This window comes from Pteropus medius, unplaced genomic scaffold (assembly GCF_902729225.1).
Source record: "Pteropus medius unplaced genomic scaffold, Ma_sr-lr_union100, whole genome shotgun sequence".
In the NCBI taxonomy this organism is placed as follows: Eukaryota; Metazoa; Chordata; class Mammalia; order Chiroptera; family Pteropodidae; genus Pteropus; species Pteropus medius.
Window position 1 is genome coordinate 4658637 of NW_024342644.1, and position 16204 is coordinate 4674840.

At 36.5% G+C, this 16204-nt stretch overlaps 1 protein-coding gene across 1 annotated transcript in view; it reads left to right on the forward strand.

Annotated features, from left to right (window-relative positions):
• The window catches only part of KIF13A (kinesin family member 13A), a 175088-nt gene that overhangs the window by 39183 nt on the left and 119701 nt on the right, over nucleotides 1–16204 (forward strand).

The following is a 16204-nucleotide window of genomic DNA, read 5'->3' on the forward strand; positions in this document are numbered from 1 at the left end:
TCAACACCAGTTATATGTTAAAATCATTTGAGTGCTTTTTAAAAAATACTCTGCACAAGCCCAACTCCAGAGCATTCTGATCACTTGGTAAGGACAGAAGAATGCATTGTTTTTCTCAGGGCTGCAGTGAGGACCCAGCTTCCTGTAGAACTGTATGCCCAGGTCTCCCTGCACCCTCTCCTTGCCAGCAGAGTTGGAACCGAGCCAGGGGTCAGTGGCACTGAATTTTCCTCATTGAGCCCCTGGGGACTCAGGACTTTTCTGCTTCCTACTACTTTGGCCCTTAAACTGACTATTCTTAGCAGGACTTATCTGCCAAGGACAAAAGGAAGTTAAGCAGGAACCCTTTTTTTTTTCCTGAAGAGAATAAATGTTTCTTCAGAATCTGATGGTGACATTATTAATTCAGGAGACTGATCAATTTAAAAGAAAAGATTACTAAGACATTAAAATGTTCATTGTAGAAATTTTGAGAACTATAGAAAAGCACAGACAAGAAACAAAAAAATATTTGCAATCCCACCAAATGGAGAGAGAACCACTGTTAACAGTTTGGCCCTTTAATGACCCTCTTTCTCCTCCAGGCAAATGATGAAAATAACAAAACTAGTGAAAAATAAAATTTCATTTATTGAGTATTATTTTGGGCCAGCAAGTCAAGTTGCCCTTAGACTGACTAGAAGCCTAAAATTCAAGGTGTAAAGGAAACTTGCTTTAGGTATTGCAGCTAAGAAACCAATTCAAGATCTACCTAATTGCAAGGTAAGAGATTTTAATCCTTGTGAGACTGATATACTATTTCTGTATTGCTTTAAAAAAAATTGGGTCACAGTCTACATTGGATGGTGGCCATATTTATGACACGCAGTTAGCACAAGAATATTATTTTTACATGTTGTCTTTTTATGATGACATTATTGGGGAAGTCTGTTTATAATAATAGAATGCTGCCTGCCAGAATATTTTATTTGACTTTCCAGCTGCAGAAGCATGTAGTGTAGGCTGAGTTCAAAGTTCTTAAATTAGGAATGGGCCTGTGTTCAGTCTTCTTTGTCTCTGGTAAGCAGCAGACTTCAGTTTTTCCTGTGACCACTTGCAGGTGACTGAGTGCTACAAGCACGGGCTGCTGCTGTGACCCCACCAGGGTCACTTAGGGATTTGAAGAAGGCCCGCACCCTGTGATTATTAGGAAGTGGTGACCGAAATATGGCCGCCTTTATAAATTACAAAGAAAATCTGCCCAGGATTTTATATCCTCTTTTTATTCTTTTCCACTTAAATGCTTGTTTCTCCTGTGTGGAAGGAGAATAATTCTCTTTTCCCTCCTCTGGTTCTTTTGGCTGACCGAATGATCAAATCAACAGGAAACAGATTGACAAGAGAAAATCAAATTTAATCTCGTGCGTATGGAAACTTCACATACCTGAGTAAGTCAGAGATCCCAAATACAAGAGAGATTCAGAGACAGAAAGGGGGATCAAAGTATATAAGACATCTTGAGCTAGGGATGAGGTAAGGTGCCTTGGGGGTTTCAAAAGGTCATTGCAGGATGGTAAGAAGAGCGGACTTTCAGTAATTAGTAGTTTGCTGTATTGTTTAGATAGGTCAAAAGAAGTTATCTTGATAATCTCTTATGGGCAAGGCCTTTAATTCACATTCTTCTAGGTAGTTAAGGGGGAGGTTGCACAAAGTTTCTCTTGAGCCTAAAGCTAAAATTGCCTTAAGCCCAAAGTAATCTGCATACCACTGAGACATATCTTGGGGTAGCTTGTTCTGGACCCCCCATACTCCTAACCTTTAAAAAAGAAAATTGACCCTAAATGACACAATTTATATGGAATTGAGTTATAAAAAGCAGAGAAAATATAAGTCTAAATCTTATGTTTCCATAGTTACATTGCATTGTCATAAGATAAAAGTTGGACTAAGGAAAAGTTCTGAAAAGGCGCTCCAGGAGTTGACTGAGATACATGTGGTTATAAAGCCTCTGTTGGGTTTTTTAGTCAGGGGCTAGGCTGGCAGGTTGAACTGGTTAAAGTTTCTCATTGGAAGAAAGGTGTTTTTAATGCTTTGTGTTTAAAGTAAAAATAGATAAAGGAAACTCAGACTGTTGCTCTGTTTGTGTGTGGTGGTGGTGGTGATGGTGGTGGGGCTTATATTTCACCAGTGCCTAGACGCATAATTTGCTGAAGTTGTTCTCTTTGGAAATGTGCACAGTAGTTTTCCCCCCACGAAGATCAATAAACTTAGATTTTAAAGTTTTTGATTTCTACTCCTTTTTAGCTTTCATTTATTTCATTATTTGCTTTGTTCCAAGAATCCTGGAGACTTTCGACAGAGTATGTATTTTACTTGGTCCAAACTTTTCATTTATTTTGCTTATTTAAACTGCATAAATTAAAAAAAAAATGAGCACTAGTTTTTTATTGTGCTTTTGTGATTAGATTACTTGATGAGAACTAGAGTGAGGGAGGGGTGAGGAAATAGTACATAGTGAAAATAATTCCAGCAGTAATGTTTTCTATTTGAAGAGTTTGTTGTTTTTAACAGTAACACTAGACAGTGTGAAGCTGTCCAAACTGTTATTTATTTATTTTCTAAATTTAATATGAACTAAGAAAGGGTAGAATCGAGATTTTGTATAAAAATTTCAAATAGTGATTAATAGTTTCCACTGTAGAGTTGTTACAGATAGGACATCAACGTTGCACGTATTACCTTTAACTCACTTCTCATTGGATCAGTGTAAATATCACTCTTAGGGTTGGTAATTGATGATTGTAGATTAAATATATTGCTTTCTGGGGAATGACCAGGTTGGAAAGTTTCATACAGCCTCTCCCCATTTGGATTTATTACAGTTCATCCCGCTGTATTTTTACATATGGCATATGAGTATATAAACAACATCGAAGACATTTTTAGAACTTGTAGCAGAATTTTAGGCAGACCATTGGTGAGGTTTTACCTAATTAATGAAGTTATTAAGCTCATTGATCATTTCCTTAAAAATCTGCTTTATAGAAGAATAGTTACTTAATTCACAAGAAAACAGAGTATTTTTTTGTTCTGTTTTTTTTTTCCCCCCCAGACACCTATTTTCCCCTAACTAGCGGAGAGGTACCATTTATTATCTATGTCATCAAGTTAAAAAGGGCATCATAATAAAATAAAATGTCTAAAGATAAAAAATGAGGTTGGAAAACCTGATCGAATTACTGTCTTAAGAACAAAAGTATAAAATTTTTATTTTTTTTCCTCTGACTAATTCTAGGAAGTATTTGCTCTTAGTCAAAACCGGAACTCTTCATCTTTTTCACATAAAATGTAAAATAAACATGGTTTTATTTTCAGACCAAGAGTCTGATTATTAGAGTTCTATTTTTTCTTTCACCTTTCTGTTATTCTTTTAAAGCAGGTCTCCCTGAGGCCAGTCTTCATTAGTTTCGCCCTTATACTGTGCTCACGTTACCAGGGATTGCTGCAGGAGGTTGTTGTTGGGAGCCCTCCTCTCTTGAATTGTGTACAAGACAGCCATAAAAGATAAGATTTTACTGTGGAATCAAATGAAATGGCTTTTCATGAATGAAACTCTTAACCGTATTACATTACCTCATGGTAAGAAGGGCAGCTAAATTATGAATGGGGAAAACATTCATGAGAAAAGGTATATTCTGTATTACATTTCTTAGTTACTTATTATGGGACTTGATGACTTCATTAATTTTGGTCCCAGCATATGGTTTCCGATATTAGTAAATTGCTATTATCAATACAAGTGAAATAGTTACTTATTAAAGGAACAAAGCCTGCAATTAAAGCAAAATAAAACACAACTTTAAGACATAGAAACAAAGCTATTTTTGTAACCCAAAGACAAAAAATATTTCAGTGCAGTTTTGTTTTCAAGGAATGTAGCCTCTGAGCAAAGCTGTAAATTCTGTGATCTGGCCTGGGTTCGGTCAGTACTTTTCTCCATCCTTTGGGTCACCCACCTCTTCCTAAGTGAGCCGTTTTCACCCTCCTGTTGCCTAGTGATCTCCATACACTCCTTTCCTCATCAGCATTAGAAAAAGGTTGTAAGATCTGATCAGCTATTTGTCTTCCTTAAGTGGTTATCATACTTTAAATGGAGCTTTTATTTCAGGTGTTACCTATCTTGTAAGAGTTAACCATTATTACTAACATTGATCACTTGTTATGTTTGGCTGTTCCTGTGCTAGGTTTATAACAATCTAGTAGGTAGGTGAAAGTATATCATTTTATGAGATGAGGGCTGTTAACCTCAGTTTAAATAATTTGTTGGAAGCTACATAACTCAGAAGTAGAGGTGCTGAGATTTGAACACAGATCCTATTCTGACCTATAGCCTTTAATCTTTCCTCTGAGCTACTTTGCCTTTGATCTCTAGTTGTGGATTGAAAGTTGTCCCCTGAAAGATACTGTTGTAGTAAGCTTTGTGGTAGGTAGTCTCTGCTAGTGATGCAGGATAGCAAATTCCCCCTAGTGGCGGGGGAAGCCAAGCCCTGCACCGAGAGAAGAGGAGGGTCCTGTGGTGGAGAGTGTAGAAAGAATTCTAACACACGCCCAAGTTATGGTCAAAAGGAAAGTTTGTTAGGAAAGGGGCAACACTTCACAGAGTGTGGTCTCTCAGAGGCAGAGAGTGGGAGAGCCTAAGAGAGATGAAAACAGTGAGAGAGTAAAGACACTGAGAGTGAAGGCACTGAGAGGGACCCTGAGTGTTAGGAGAATTTAGTTTATATATCTACCATTCTTTAGTTCCTGTGAGTTACAGTTTAAAGACTTTGTTTACCTATTTCCTTTGATATGGGCATACAGTGAGGAAGGGGAAGGGGAAGAGTTTGTAGTGTGAAAAGGTAAGAATGTATAGGGTGAAAGGCCTGTGGGCAGTTCCCAGTTTTTATTCCATAGGTCTCTATAGTTTTAGCATAGGGAATGATTATTTATTTATTTATTTATTTTTAGTGTAGGGGCAGCCACTTAAAGACTCTGTTCTTTCTGTTTCCTCTTGACAGGTGTGGGAAATGGGTTGTTCCAATCCAGCAGAAATCTTCCTTTGTTCTGCAGGTGTCCTCCTGGCCTGGCTGCAGAGCTGATCAGCATATTGCAGTCTTTTTAGCTTGATTTAACATTTTAATTCTCTTGCCTCCTCTCTGTATTACTAGGATTTAGACTAGAATGCCCACTTAACTGACTCAATCCATTGTTGCCTTTTTGGTGGCCCTAGGTCATCTAGATACATATTTTATGTTTTCTGGCACATATGTTATATTTTAATGATGTTTCTGGACTACAGCCACCTCTTACTCTCTACCTCTTGGGAAGAACATTCAATATTACAAATATTATTGATAATAGCTAAAACATATAGATATGAAATTGTTATGTCCTTTACATAATCATTTAATCCTCATAAAACTCTGTTAATCCTAATTTCTAAATGAGGAAACTGAGATTCAGTGAAATTAAATGATTTGCCCAAGTCCCAGTTGGTAAGTAGTGAAACTGGCATTCTGGCCTGGGCATTCTGGCTTCAGCCTATAGGGTAACTTTCTCCACGATGCCTTTCATCCTGTGTCTGCTATGCCATGTCTAGCTCCACTTGTAAAGTTTCTCACAAAGAAGAATGCAGTTGGAATGAACTCTTTTCTTAGCTGTTGTGAGGCGATATTGCTATCCCATAAATCCTTTACAGATGCTATAAAGTCTTGTTATACTTGCATTTTCTGGATGTTGCCATCACTTGATGACTCTTAAGTTCATTTTCTCCGTCATGTCACTCATATAGAAGAGGAAACTGAGGCCCAGAAAGTTCAACAATGTGCCCAAGGTCACAAAGCTTATCTGTTTTATAAAGTAACAATGATATATCTCGATATTCTTGCCATGAATTAATTTTTTTTTCCAATTAAGCTTTTTAGATAACCTGGAGTGAATAAAAAGCTTGACTTTTTTCCTCTGGGGTTTCCCTGGGGCTGGCAAAAATTTTTTGAAAGGTATTTATTCCAGAACTTGAGAAATTTGGCAAAATTAGGCAAAACTCCATCAGTTATTGGTGCTACTTACTCCAGTTTTCTTCCTTTTCCATTCTTGCAGATTCCTCCTTGCTTTGACCCTTACTCCCTTATCTGAGTCAAGATCCCTGGTCTGTATACAAGCTTTCAGAGCTTGCATGACTTTTCTGGAGTTTGTGCAGTAGTGGTCTGCTAATGTGGGGTGGAAGCGACACAAGCTAGAGTTGTTTGGGTGACAGTTTTGGTGTGTGCAGATTGGTGGGTCAGGGAACTGTTTGCTGGTGCTGGAATGTTTGAAAGCAAAAGCAAGTTTCTAAGTAACCCCAAAATAGATTCATGGACAAGATAGAGAAGCTAATACAGATGTTTCTTATTTTTTTAAAAAAGACCTAAAAACCTTATCTAACTACTCAGAGATTTAAATGAATTTCATTAGGTCTTCACGTTGCTAAATGACTTGTTTATTCAGCCATCAGTGCTTTAGTCTTGCTGACTCTAGTGTTTAATTGCATTTGTTATATGAACCATTTTGTGATATTCTTCAGCCATGCAGAAGATATTCAGGCATATAATAGAGTATTTATGTAGTATTTAGGTAATTTCCAAAATGCAAGCTTGGTGCCAAGTGTGGATTTTAAATTTTAAACAATATATTTAACATGATCCCATTTGGGGAGAGGGAGATGTGTCTCTGTGTGTTTGTTTATAGCTTATGTCAGTGATTCTCAAACTTTGGCACATGTCTTCTGGAATCATCTGGAAAGCATGTTGAAATATAGATTGCTGGCTCTCACCCAAAAAGTTTCTTATTCAGTAGGTATGGGTTGGGGCCTGAGAATTTGCTTTTCTAAAAAGTTTGCAGATATTGATGCTATTAGCCTGGAGACCACATTTTGAGAACCATTGTGGTTCTCAAAGAGAAATATAGAAAAAAAATCTACAACAGTAAGTTGCTATAATGTTAACAATAATTATCATTTAAAATTTTTTTGAGGTTTTAGTATTTCTGTTGTAGTAACCACATAGTTTCCATTGTCTTTTGCCATTATAAAAACAAAGCATCAAGAATTCATCGCTTTGTGTCCTTGTTTTTATTTGTCATCCCAAGATGTGAGCTCTCAGAAGGGCATATTTGTCACTTGGGGTTCTTATTTCATTCTTGGTGCTAAACAAATGGTAAGTTTTTAGCAGATTCTCAATAGCTCTGATGCAAGACAGGGCAAATTCCCCAGAGTGCTGGGAGACCAAGCTCTACACAGAGAGAAGAGGGTTCTTCGGCAGAGAGTATAGAAAGAATTCAACACACACATGCCAGAGTTAGAGTCAAAAGGAAAGTTTTTGGAGAAGGAGTAACACTCCATAGACAGAGTGTGGTCTCCTCTCAGAGGCAGAGTGAGAGAGTCTAAGAGGAACTCAGAGAGACAGAGGCAATAGAGACTAGGACAATGAGGGAGACAGAGTAAAGACACTAACAGTAAAGGCAGTGAGAGGGACCCTGAGTGTTAGGGGGGTTCAGTTTATATAACATTCTTTTAGTTCCTGTGAGTTATAGTTTAAAGATTTTGTTTACCTATTTCCTTTGATATGGGCATACAGTGAGGAAGGGGACGGGGAGGAGTGTGTAGTGTGAAAAGGTAAGAATATGTAGGGTGAAAGGCCTGTGGGCAGTTCCCAGTTTTTATTCCATAGGTTCCCTATAGTTTTAGCATAGGGAATAAATGAATATTTATTTATTTATTTTTTTGTGTGTGTAGGGGCAGCCACTTAAAGACTCTGTTTTTCCTGTTTCCTCTTGACAGGTGTGGGAAGTGGGTTGCTAGCAATCCAGCAGAAATCTTCCTTTGTTCTGCAGGTGTCCTCCTAGCCTGGCTGTAGGGCTGATCGGCATATTACAGTCTCTGAATATAGCTTGATTTAACATTTTAATTCTCTTGCCTCCCCGCTACATTAGCTCAATTAGTTAGAATATCAAATTCTTTTATGCCACATCACTTCTTTTAAGACCCCAAGGGATCCTATTTTATGATTACAAATTATATTTGAAATCCCTTTGGAAGAGGAAACCCTCCTTAGAATCTGAAAGAAGAGTACAAAATCTGTCTGAGGCAACAAAGTAAGTCAAGGCCAAAACAATAATTGAACTCTCTTGACCTTGGAATAAACCAATCAGCCACCACCATCACCACCAAAAAAAAACCACATACAAAACAAAACTCGGCACTGAATTTTCACTTTATCATGTAAAGGCTCTCCACAGTTTGGCCCTCCACAATTTTAGGAATAATGTGTGCTTAACACAAAGTTTCAAGAATGCTGTGTTTTCCTGTGAAAGAATAGCAAGTATAGTATGCAAATACGTGTTTCATTGGTATTTTAGGAAGGCCCTCTCTTAATTTTAAGTAAAGTTAGATGTTGGCTAGTTGAGAATACACAGGATTTAGAATCCAGAGAACTAGTTTTTAGGTCTGATTCTGTCAAATTTTAGCCCCTTGGATTAAACCCTAGCAAATAGATGGGATTAATTTGCCCTGTAAATAAATGCCTTGGATTGTCACAGTAATCAAGTGTGCCAACACTCACAAAAGCTGGTGTGTTCTGAACAGTGAGATCACTACCGCCCCTTTCTTATTCCCAGTGCTGTGGTCTGTTATGAAATTTATATAACTTCTGGTCCTTTTGCTTTAGAGAAGGTCATGGCGAAGTTTGGCAGATCCACATTCTTTTTGTCTACCTTCCCATCCCACTCAGCCAATTTGGCAGTAATGCTTTTAGCCTTTGTATGAACTCTGAAGTCAGACAACTTTAGGAAAAGCAAGATAGTTTTTGAACAGTGTTTTCATGATAACGCCATAAGTTCTTTTCCAATTACAGGTCTCCAGGAAGTTAAAGTAGTTATGGTCTCTATGGAAATCCATGAATCTGTTGTATAAAAAAATGATCTCTCACCTGAGGAATTTGTTATTTCATTGTTCATGCTTCTATTAAGAAGCTAAGGAAGTACGACTTTTTGAGTTCTCCCTTATAAGTTCTTATGGTACTTCATAGTTTCAGATAAGCTGATGCTTAATTCCTCTACTTCCTAAGTAAATACTCCATAATAGTTTGATGTATGTTGGTGAAAGTTTCAAAATAAGTTGTGACTTTTTCCAAGAGAGGGGTAATTTTGCTCTGTTTTCTAGTTCTCATAGCACCTGGCCAGGCTTCGGGCACATGTTCATTCATTTTATCCTTCAAAGAACAAAAGGATACCCTTCACAAAAGGTATCATCTTTTTAAGTGTTGCAGTAGGCTGTAAACCAATTTTTAATTCCTTTTCTTTGACTTGAAAGTTTAGTAAGTCTCGTGTAACAGTTTACTTGTCAGCCATCCTTCGTCTGTGGGCCCTTGACTGTTATCTGTGGTTTTCGGGATTCGTGCTATCATGAAGGTTGGCTAGGGCTCACTCATGTCGTGCTTTATTCCTGCTAGAGAAGTAGGTCAAAAGGTAAAACCAGGATTCTAGAATATAGTTTTTAACATAAAATATACTTTAATCTTTACAAAGCAGTTAATAGTTAAATTAATTCTGAGAGCCTTGTACCTTTTTCTTGAAGAGCTGCTTGGTTAGAGAAATTATTTTCTTTTGAGTTATTGCTTGTGACATAAGCTTGTACTGGAATGCTTACATGATCAAATTGTTTGTAATCTTGTGTTTAACTTTTATGTTATTTATAGTGTCTGTGATCTTACATTAAATTCTTCCTCAACATTTCCATTGTATAATGGTCTTTCTAAGTTCACCTATAAAATATGAGTGTGACCCAAATTATTCTGAAGTTGAAGTTTAGGACTCGTTGTCACCACTATTATGATTTTTTGCTAATATCTTTTTAACATTGTAACTTTTTGGATGGTTATCTTATGAGATTTAACACTGTAGGGGAGGAAAATAATTTTCCCTCTATCCTTTTGAGTTCTTGGCTGAGAGAAAAATATGGGAAACTCCCTGAGGTGGCCTAAGCTGCCACCTTAATACCATTTTAGCTAAAGACAAAAGAAAGGCTTGGGGGATGGGGGAGGACAGTAATGGGAGGTTACCAGGAACAGCAGAGTATAAACAAAGGTAAGGTTTCTTATGCAGATTTAAGTTCCTGCCATCTCCATGAAAAGTTTCTTATGATTGAGAGTAATCTTTTTCTTCCTGGTATGGTGAGGGGGATAATCTTACAAATGGTTATTTCCTGTATAAATGTAAATATCCCATAAAAAAAGTAACTTCTCTGTTTTCCAAGCTTCTCCTGCATCTGCTGTTTTTCAAAATAATCCTTTGCCAAAGAGGCATATTTTGGGTGGCATAATCTGTAGCCTTCAACACAAGTGGCTTTAGTTAGACCAGAGAGATACAATTTCTTACTTTGTACTGTTTTCATATTAAGATGTCTTGGACAGCAGATGCAGAGCAGCAAAGAGAAGGTATTTATAGAAAGGCCTTTTACTGCTTTGTAGTCTAGGTGTAGTGTAATATACATAGCAGGATAAAATGAACTCTGAATTTTCTTTTTCATTTCTTCCTAAGAACCACTTTGGTCAGTGAAGTAGAACTAATTGTGGCTTCCGTTTCTCAAAGTGTCCTTTGGTTGTGACCTCTGATGTATTGAGAAAGCTGGTAGTGTCAGGTTCTAGTTGGTTCATTTGACTGAATCCCCACATTTTTAGCTGCTTGAACGTACTGTTACCATTACCCTAGGCCTCCTGGGATTGTCCTGATTCTCTCCTGTTTTTTATTCTGACTACTTTGAAAATATTTCTTTGAACTTTATCTGGGATTGGTTTGGATTGGTATTGGGATTGGAACTTCATACATTTTAGAGGATAAGAAGCTCCAAGAATATGTTTACACAAAATAACCGAGCTGTAAAGAAGCATATACATACACGAGTGTTGTTCATTTTGGGTCATCAAACCATACTGTGCAAAGTCTGACAAGGATGGGAAGAGCCGGCCCAGCTTATTAGCTCACTGACCTTGGTTTATTTCCCATGCTTAAACCAGCCTGGGAAATAAAAACCTGAACTTCTCCAGAGATTTACAGCTTTCATATATTGCATTTTCTCACAGCCTGTACTTTGTACATTATACCTGATAAGATTATTTTAAACTGCCTTTCTCTTTAAAGCTTATCTTTTATGCTTCACCTGGCTGATGATTATTAGAGTTAAAACTGCTTGCCAGTGTCTGTCTCTGGGGTGTTTGAGATTGAGAATCCTCATACTCCTTGTTTATGCCAAGAGTCATCTTGCCTGGGCCAGCCTCTCCTGTATCCTCATCATCCTGTTCTCTCTAGGAGAAATCTTACTCCTTTATCTGTCTCAGTACCCAGAAATTACAAAAGTTGGGAATTGTCTGTTCTCTTATAAGATTGTTTATTGTGGTAAAATATACATAGCATAAAATTTATCATTTTAACTAGTTTTATGTGTATAATTTAGTGGTATTAAGTACATTCAAAATGTTGTGCAACTGTTATCATTTTCACAATTTTTTCATCATCCCAAACAGAAGCTCTTTATCCATTAAACAATAACTCTCCATTACTCCCTCTCCTAGGTCCTGGTAACCTCTAATCTACTTTCTGTCTGTATGAATCTGAGTATTCTAAGTACTTCATTTAAGTGGAATCATACAGCATTTGTCTTTTTGTGTCTGGTTTATTTCACTTAGCATTAATGTCTTCAGGGTTTATCCATGTTGTAGCATGTGTCAGAATTTCCTCTTTAAGGCTGAATAATATTATATTGTGTCTAAACACCTCATTTTGTTGATCCATTCATTCATCAGTGGACATTTAGGTTGCTTCCATGCTTTGGCTATTGTCCGTAATGCTGCTCTACACATAGTCGTATAAATATCTGTTTGAATCCTTGCTTTCATTCTTTTGGATATACAACCCAGATGTGGAATTGCTGGATTCTGATTACATCGTAAGGCACCACTTTCAGGCACCACTTTCAGGTGTTCTTCATCTGAATATATCTTAGTTTACGTAAGCATTTTCCAATTATTACATACTAAAATTATAAGTAATTTTTACACCAAAGAAAGTTTCAGTTTTCTTCTTATTTATTAGTCCTATGCTTTTCCAGTCAATGTGTAATTGGAGAATGCCCTTCAGGCAAGATGCAGACAAATGTGTTCTAAGAAATTTAGTTGTCTCCCCTTACTCTCTCTTTTGATTTCTATGGGTTTCAGTTACTTGTGGTCAACAGCAGTCCAAAAATATTAAAGAAAAAATTCAGATACTTAGAGAGCTAGAGACCACATTCACATAAGTTTTATTACAATATATTGTTATAATTGTTCTCCTTATTTGTTATTACCGTTAATCTCTTACTATACCTAATTTATAAATTAAACTTTATCATAGATAAATATGTACAGGAAAACACATAGTATGTATAGGGTTTGGTTCTCTGTGGTTTTAGCCATCTCCTGGGGATCTTGGAACGTATTCTCTGCAGATAATGGGAGACTACTGTATACCAGGAGATAAATTTAGGAACTCCTGGAACTTTACAAGAAGTGAATTTCTTGGCAGCCTTATATTTTAACAAAAAATAAACAATGTATTTCTTTTCAGAATTAATAGGAACTTGGACATGATCACTTTAATTACATGTTTGATTTTGACATCTTTATTATAATATGCGCAGTTTACACAAGGATATTATAAGTATGGCTGCCTCCTCTGGTGCTATGAACACATCAGCTTTTCTTAAGAGTTAGGTTAAGGGCAGGCTAGAAATAACTGACATCCTTAATAAATATTGCTATTTGTAGTACTGAATGGATTTGTCTTCTCATTTGCTTCTCTCCTAGCCAAGTATCTTCTTCATTAGTAATTTCCAGAGCAAATTGGCAACTAAGTGTCTTTAGTAAGTGTCTCTTAGCCTCTCTAAGAGATAACACTGTTTGCCTTTGTCATTATTCTGGTGGCCACCCTATTCTTAGTGAATGACTTCAGTTAATCAAACATTTCTTAATTAAGCATTGAGGTAATAAACTTTGTTTAAATGCATTGTACACATACACAGACACTATTGATTATCTGCCCCTGCCCACAGAAATGTGTTTATGTTCTCCTAAGTAAAGTGCATAGGAAATCTTTTGCTCCCTGAAACTCCCTCTGGAATGTCTCTTTAAAGTGATGGCGGAACCATGTTTATTTACTTTATGCTGTCTAGTAGATAGTCCTGCTCTACACAAAACAATATAATCTTATTCAGTATATAGCTTTAAACATCATCTTTATTCTTACCTTTTCTACTTAAATTCTAATTGGCATCTCAAAGTTAGCATGTTTAAAACCAAACTCCTGATTTCCCCCCACCAAACTAGTTCTTCCCACAGTTTTCCCATTTTAGTAAAAGGCAACCACATTCTTCCTCTTGCTTAGATGTAAAACATTGTTTTCTCACTGATTTTTCTTACCTGCCCACCTCACATCAATTCATCAGCAAATCCTTCAGCTCTAGCTTCAGAATATGTCCTGAGTAAGACTACTTAACATCTCTGTCCCCAAGCATGCACTTGCCTCAGTATTTTTGTACTTGCCAGTCTCCTTACCTTATTATTCTTCTCCCACATATCTGATGGATAGAATTGAAGCATTCATTGATTTTTTTCCCCTTTGGAAAGCATGTTTGAAGGGAAGAGTGAATTTAATTTGATTCTAATACCGAGTTTTAGAAGATAAATTTTCTTAAGAGTATGTCTATCTACTGTCTTCTTAGATGTACATCATAAGGTGTAGGGGAATTCAGTTAACCCAGGTTTTCTAGGAATTTGTTGCGATCACTTCTGAACCAGCTAAGTGTTCGTTTCTTACCCATTTACAACCAGCAATAAGAGGAAACTGTGCATCAAATATAATAATAATTATCATAAGTATATTTCTGTCTACACATGGGAGATGTTGCTGCTTAACAGCTTTCTTTTAAATTCTTTTTTTTTTTTTTCTGTTTTGCCCTTTCTGATCCACCCCTTCTTAGAACATAGTGCTCTCTTTCCTATAACTCTTTGCCCTTGTTCTGTGGTGTTTGTAAGGGAGACAGATATTTTTCCTTTGGGCGAAGAAAGAAAGAATATTTAGTTCAACATAAATGCAAGCTTTATATAAGAGGGTCTGTCCTCAGTAGAAATATTTTTATTGCTTATAGACTTTTCATTTTACCTGCCAAATCCTATTACTTGAGTGACTAAAAATCTGCAGAGTTTATTTTTAAAAGTACTGCACTTTTATTGATTAATCCAGAGACTAGGAGAACAAAGCACAGTAATACAGACCTTTAACATATTTGAGAGCATCATATGAGCTAATAGCATAACTTATTTCAAGTGTAAGACTATAAGTTGTGCAGAAAATCCAAAAAATGTCTATTGTAAGCAGCTCTAACAAGTATTGTAATTAGTGGCAGGAAAACATTACAAATCAGGTATGGACCCTGTTGGAACCTGTGTGTGTGCATTTTCTAAACATGTTAATAAATGGTATCTCAAATATTATGTAATTAGAAATATAATCTCTGCTCATGATGCTTTCAGTTTTAACAAATATTTATTCAGTGGTCTTGAGATTTTTTCAAAAGTGTTAAATAAAAATTTTAAAGTTCTAGAATTATATTTTAAAGTAAACAATTTTTGAGCATCTTCATCTGTTAGATACTGAGGTAGATGCAAAAGATACTGCAGGATTGAGACATGGCTGACCTAGAAGAACTTAACTGTGTAAAATACTGGTTATTATCTTCCTGAGCCTTCTAAGCTAGATGAATCTTGGGGAAAGATTTTTGAGAGTTTTGCCTTCACTGACAACCAAGATCAAAAATGAGGACTGCTAGCATATTCCCAAATGAGACATTGGTAAAAGGTGACTGGAGCATTGGAAAAGTTGGGAAAGGGTTAAAGAGCTTTCATATGAATCTTCAAGTGTAATTTGTGGAAGATTTTGGTTGGCTGCCTTTTTGTCGTTCCTTATTGTCTAAGTGGGTTATTTGAAAATTTGCGTTCCTTAATGTAGTAATTGTGAAAGGAGTCACCCCTGTTCACCATATATCGCACAAATATGAAAAAATGTAGACTGCCAGCCACCAAAATAATAAAGAAATAAAGAGGGACTGATGTCCAGCAGCCTCCAGGTCTCTGGAACAGGGAAGATGTAATGAGATTTCCTGCTCTAATGGCAAAGACTTATTGAATTCCAGGGACATTCTTGACCTTACTGTAGTTGATGAGTCTCTCTTAATTGAAGTCTCCTGACTCATCCACTCTGTTTTTTAAATTTGTTTTATTAAAGACTTGAAGAGAATCACTGGTTATTTTTTAAAATTGTGAAATAGATATCCAAAAGTATATAGAATTTATTATGTGCAATTAAAGGCTAATAATGAAAATGAATACCCACGTACCCTCCATCCAGCTGAGGAATCAGATTACTTATACTTTAGAAAAAAAGAATGAATGCAAGGAGTACTGACTGCCCTTGCAATAGCCTCACTTTTCTGATTTTTGTGTTGATTATTCCTCCACCTTTTTTTTTTTTTTAAACAATTTTACATTTAACTATAGATTCCTAAACAGTATGTTATTTAGTTTAGCCCTTTTAGGGGAAACTTTATGTAAATGGAATCATACCAAATATATTATTTGGAGACTTGCTTCTCTCAACATTATGTTTTTGGGATTCATCCACATTGATGTGAAGTGTAGTTTATGTTCTTGCATGGCTGTAAAGCATTGCATTGTATGGTTCATCACAGTTTATTTTTCCATTCTCCAAGTTTGTTTCTTTTCTGTTATTTGGAAAACAATATAGACTCCAAATTCAGCAAGTTAACTTGTTATTTAAAGCTTCAAGATTGATTCCTTTTTGGCTAAATCTGAGTCTGAGCTGGGAATTTCCAGGTGGTTCGCTTTCATTAGCGGGAATACTAGATGTCCCCATTTCTGGAGACCAACTAGAGAATAAACTGGCTTTGATTTCTCCAGAGATTGTTACTCTTGATTCTCTTAGGTCTGGATCAAAGCCCTGTTCTTGGAGGGTCTTGTGGATGAGCCCTTCCCTGTGTTCACCACACCCCTTTTAGGGCTGACCGACCTTCCTTCCTTCCTTCCTTCCTTCCTTCCTCCCTCCC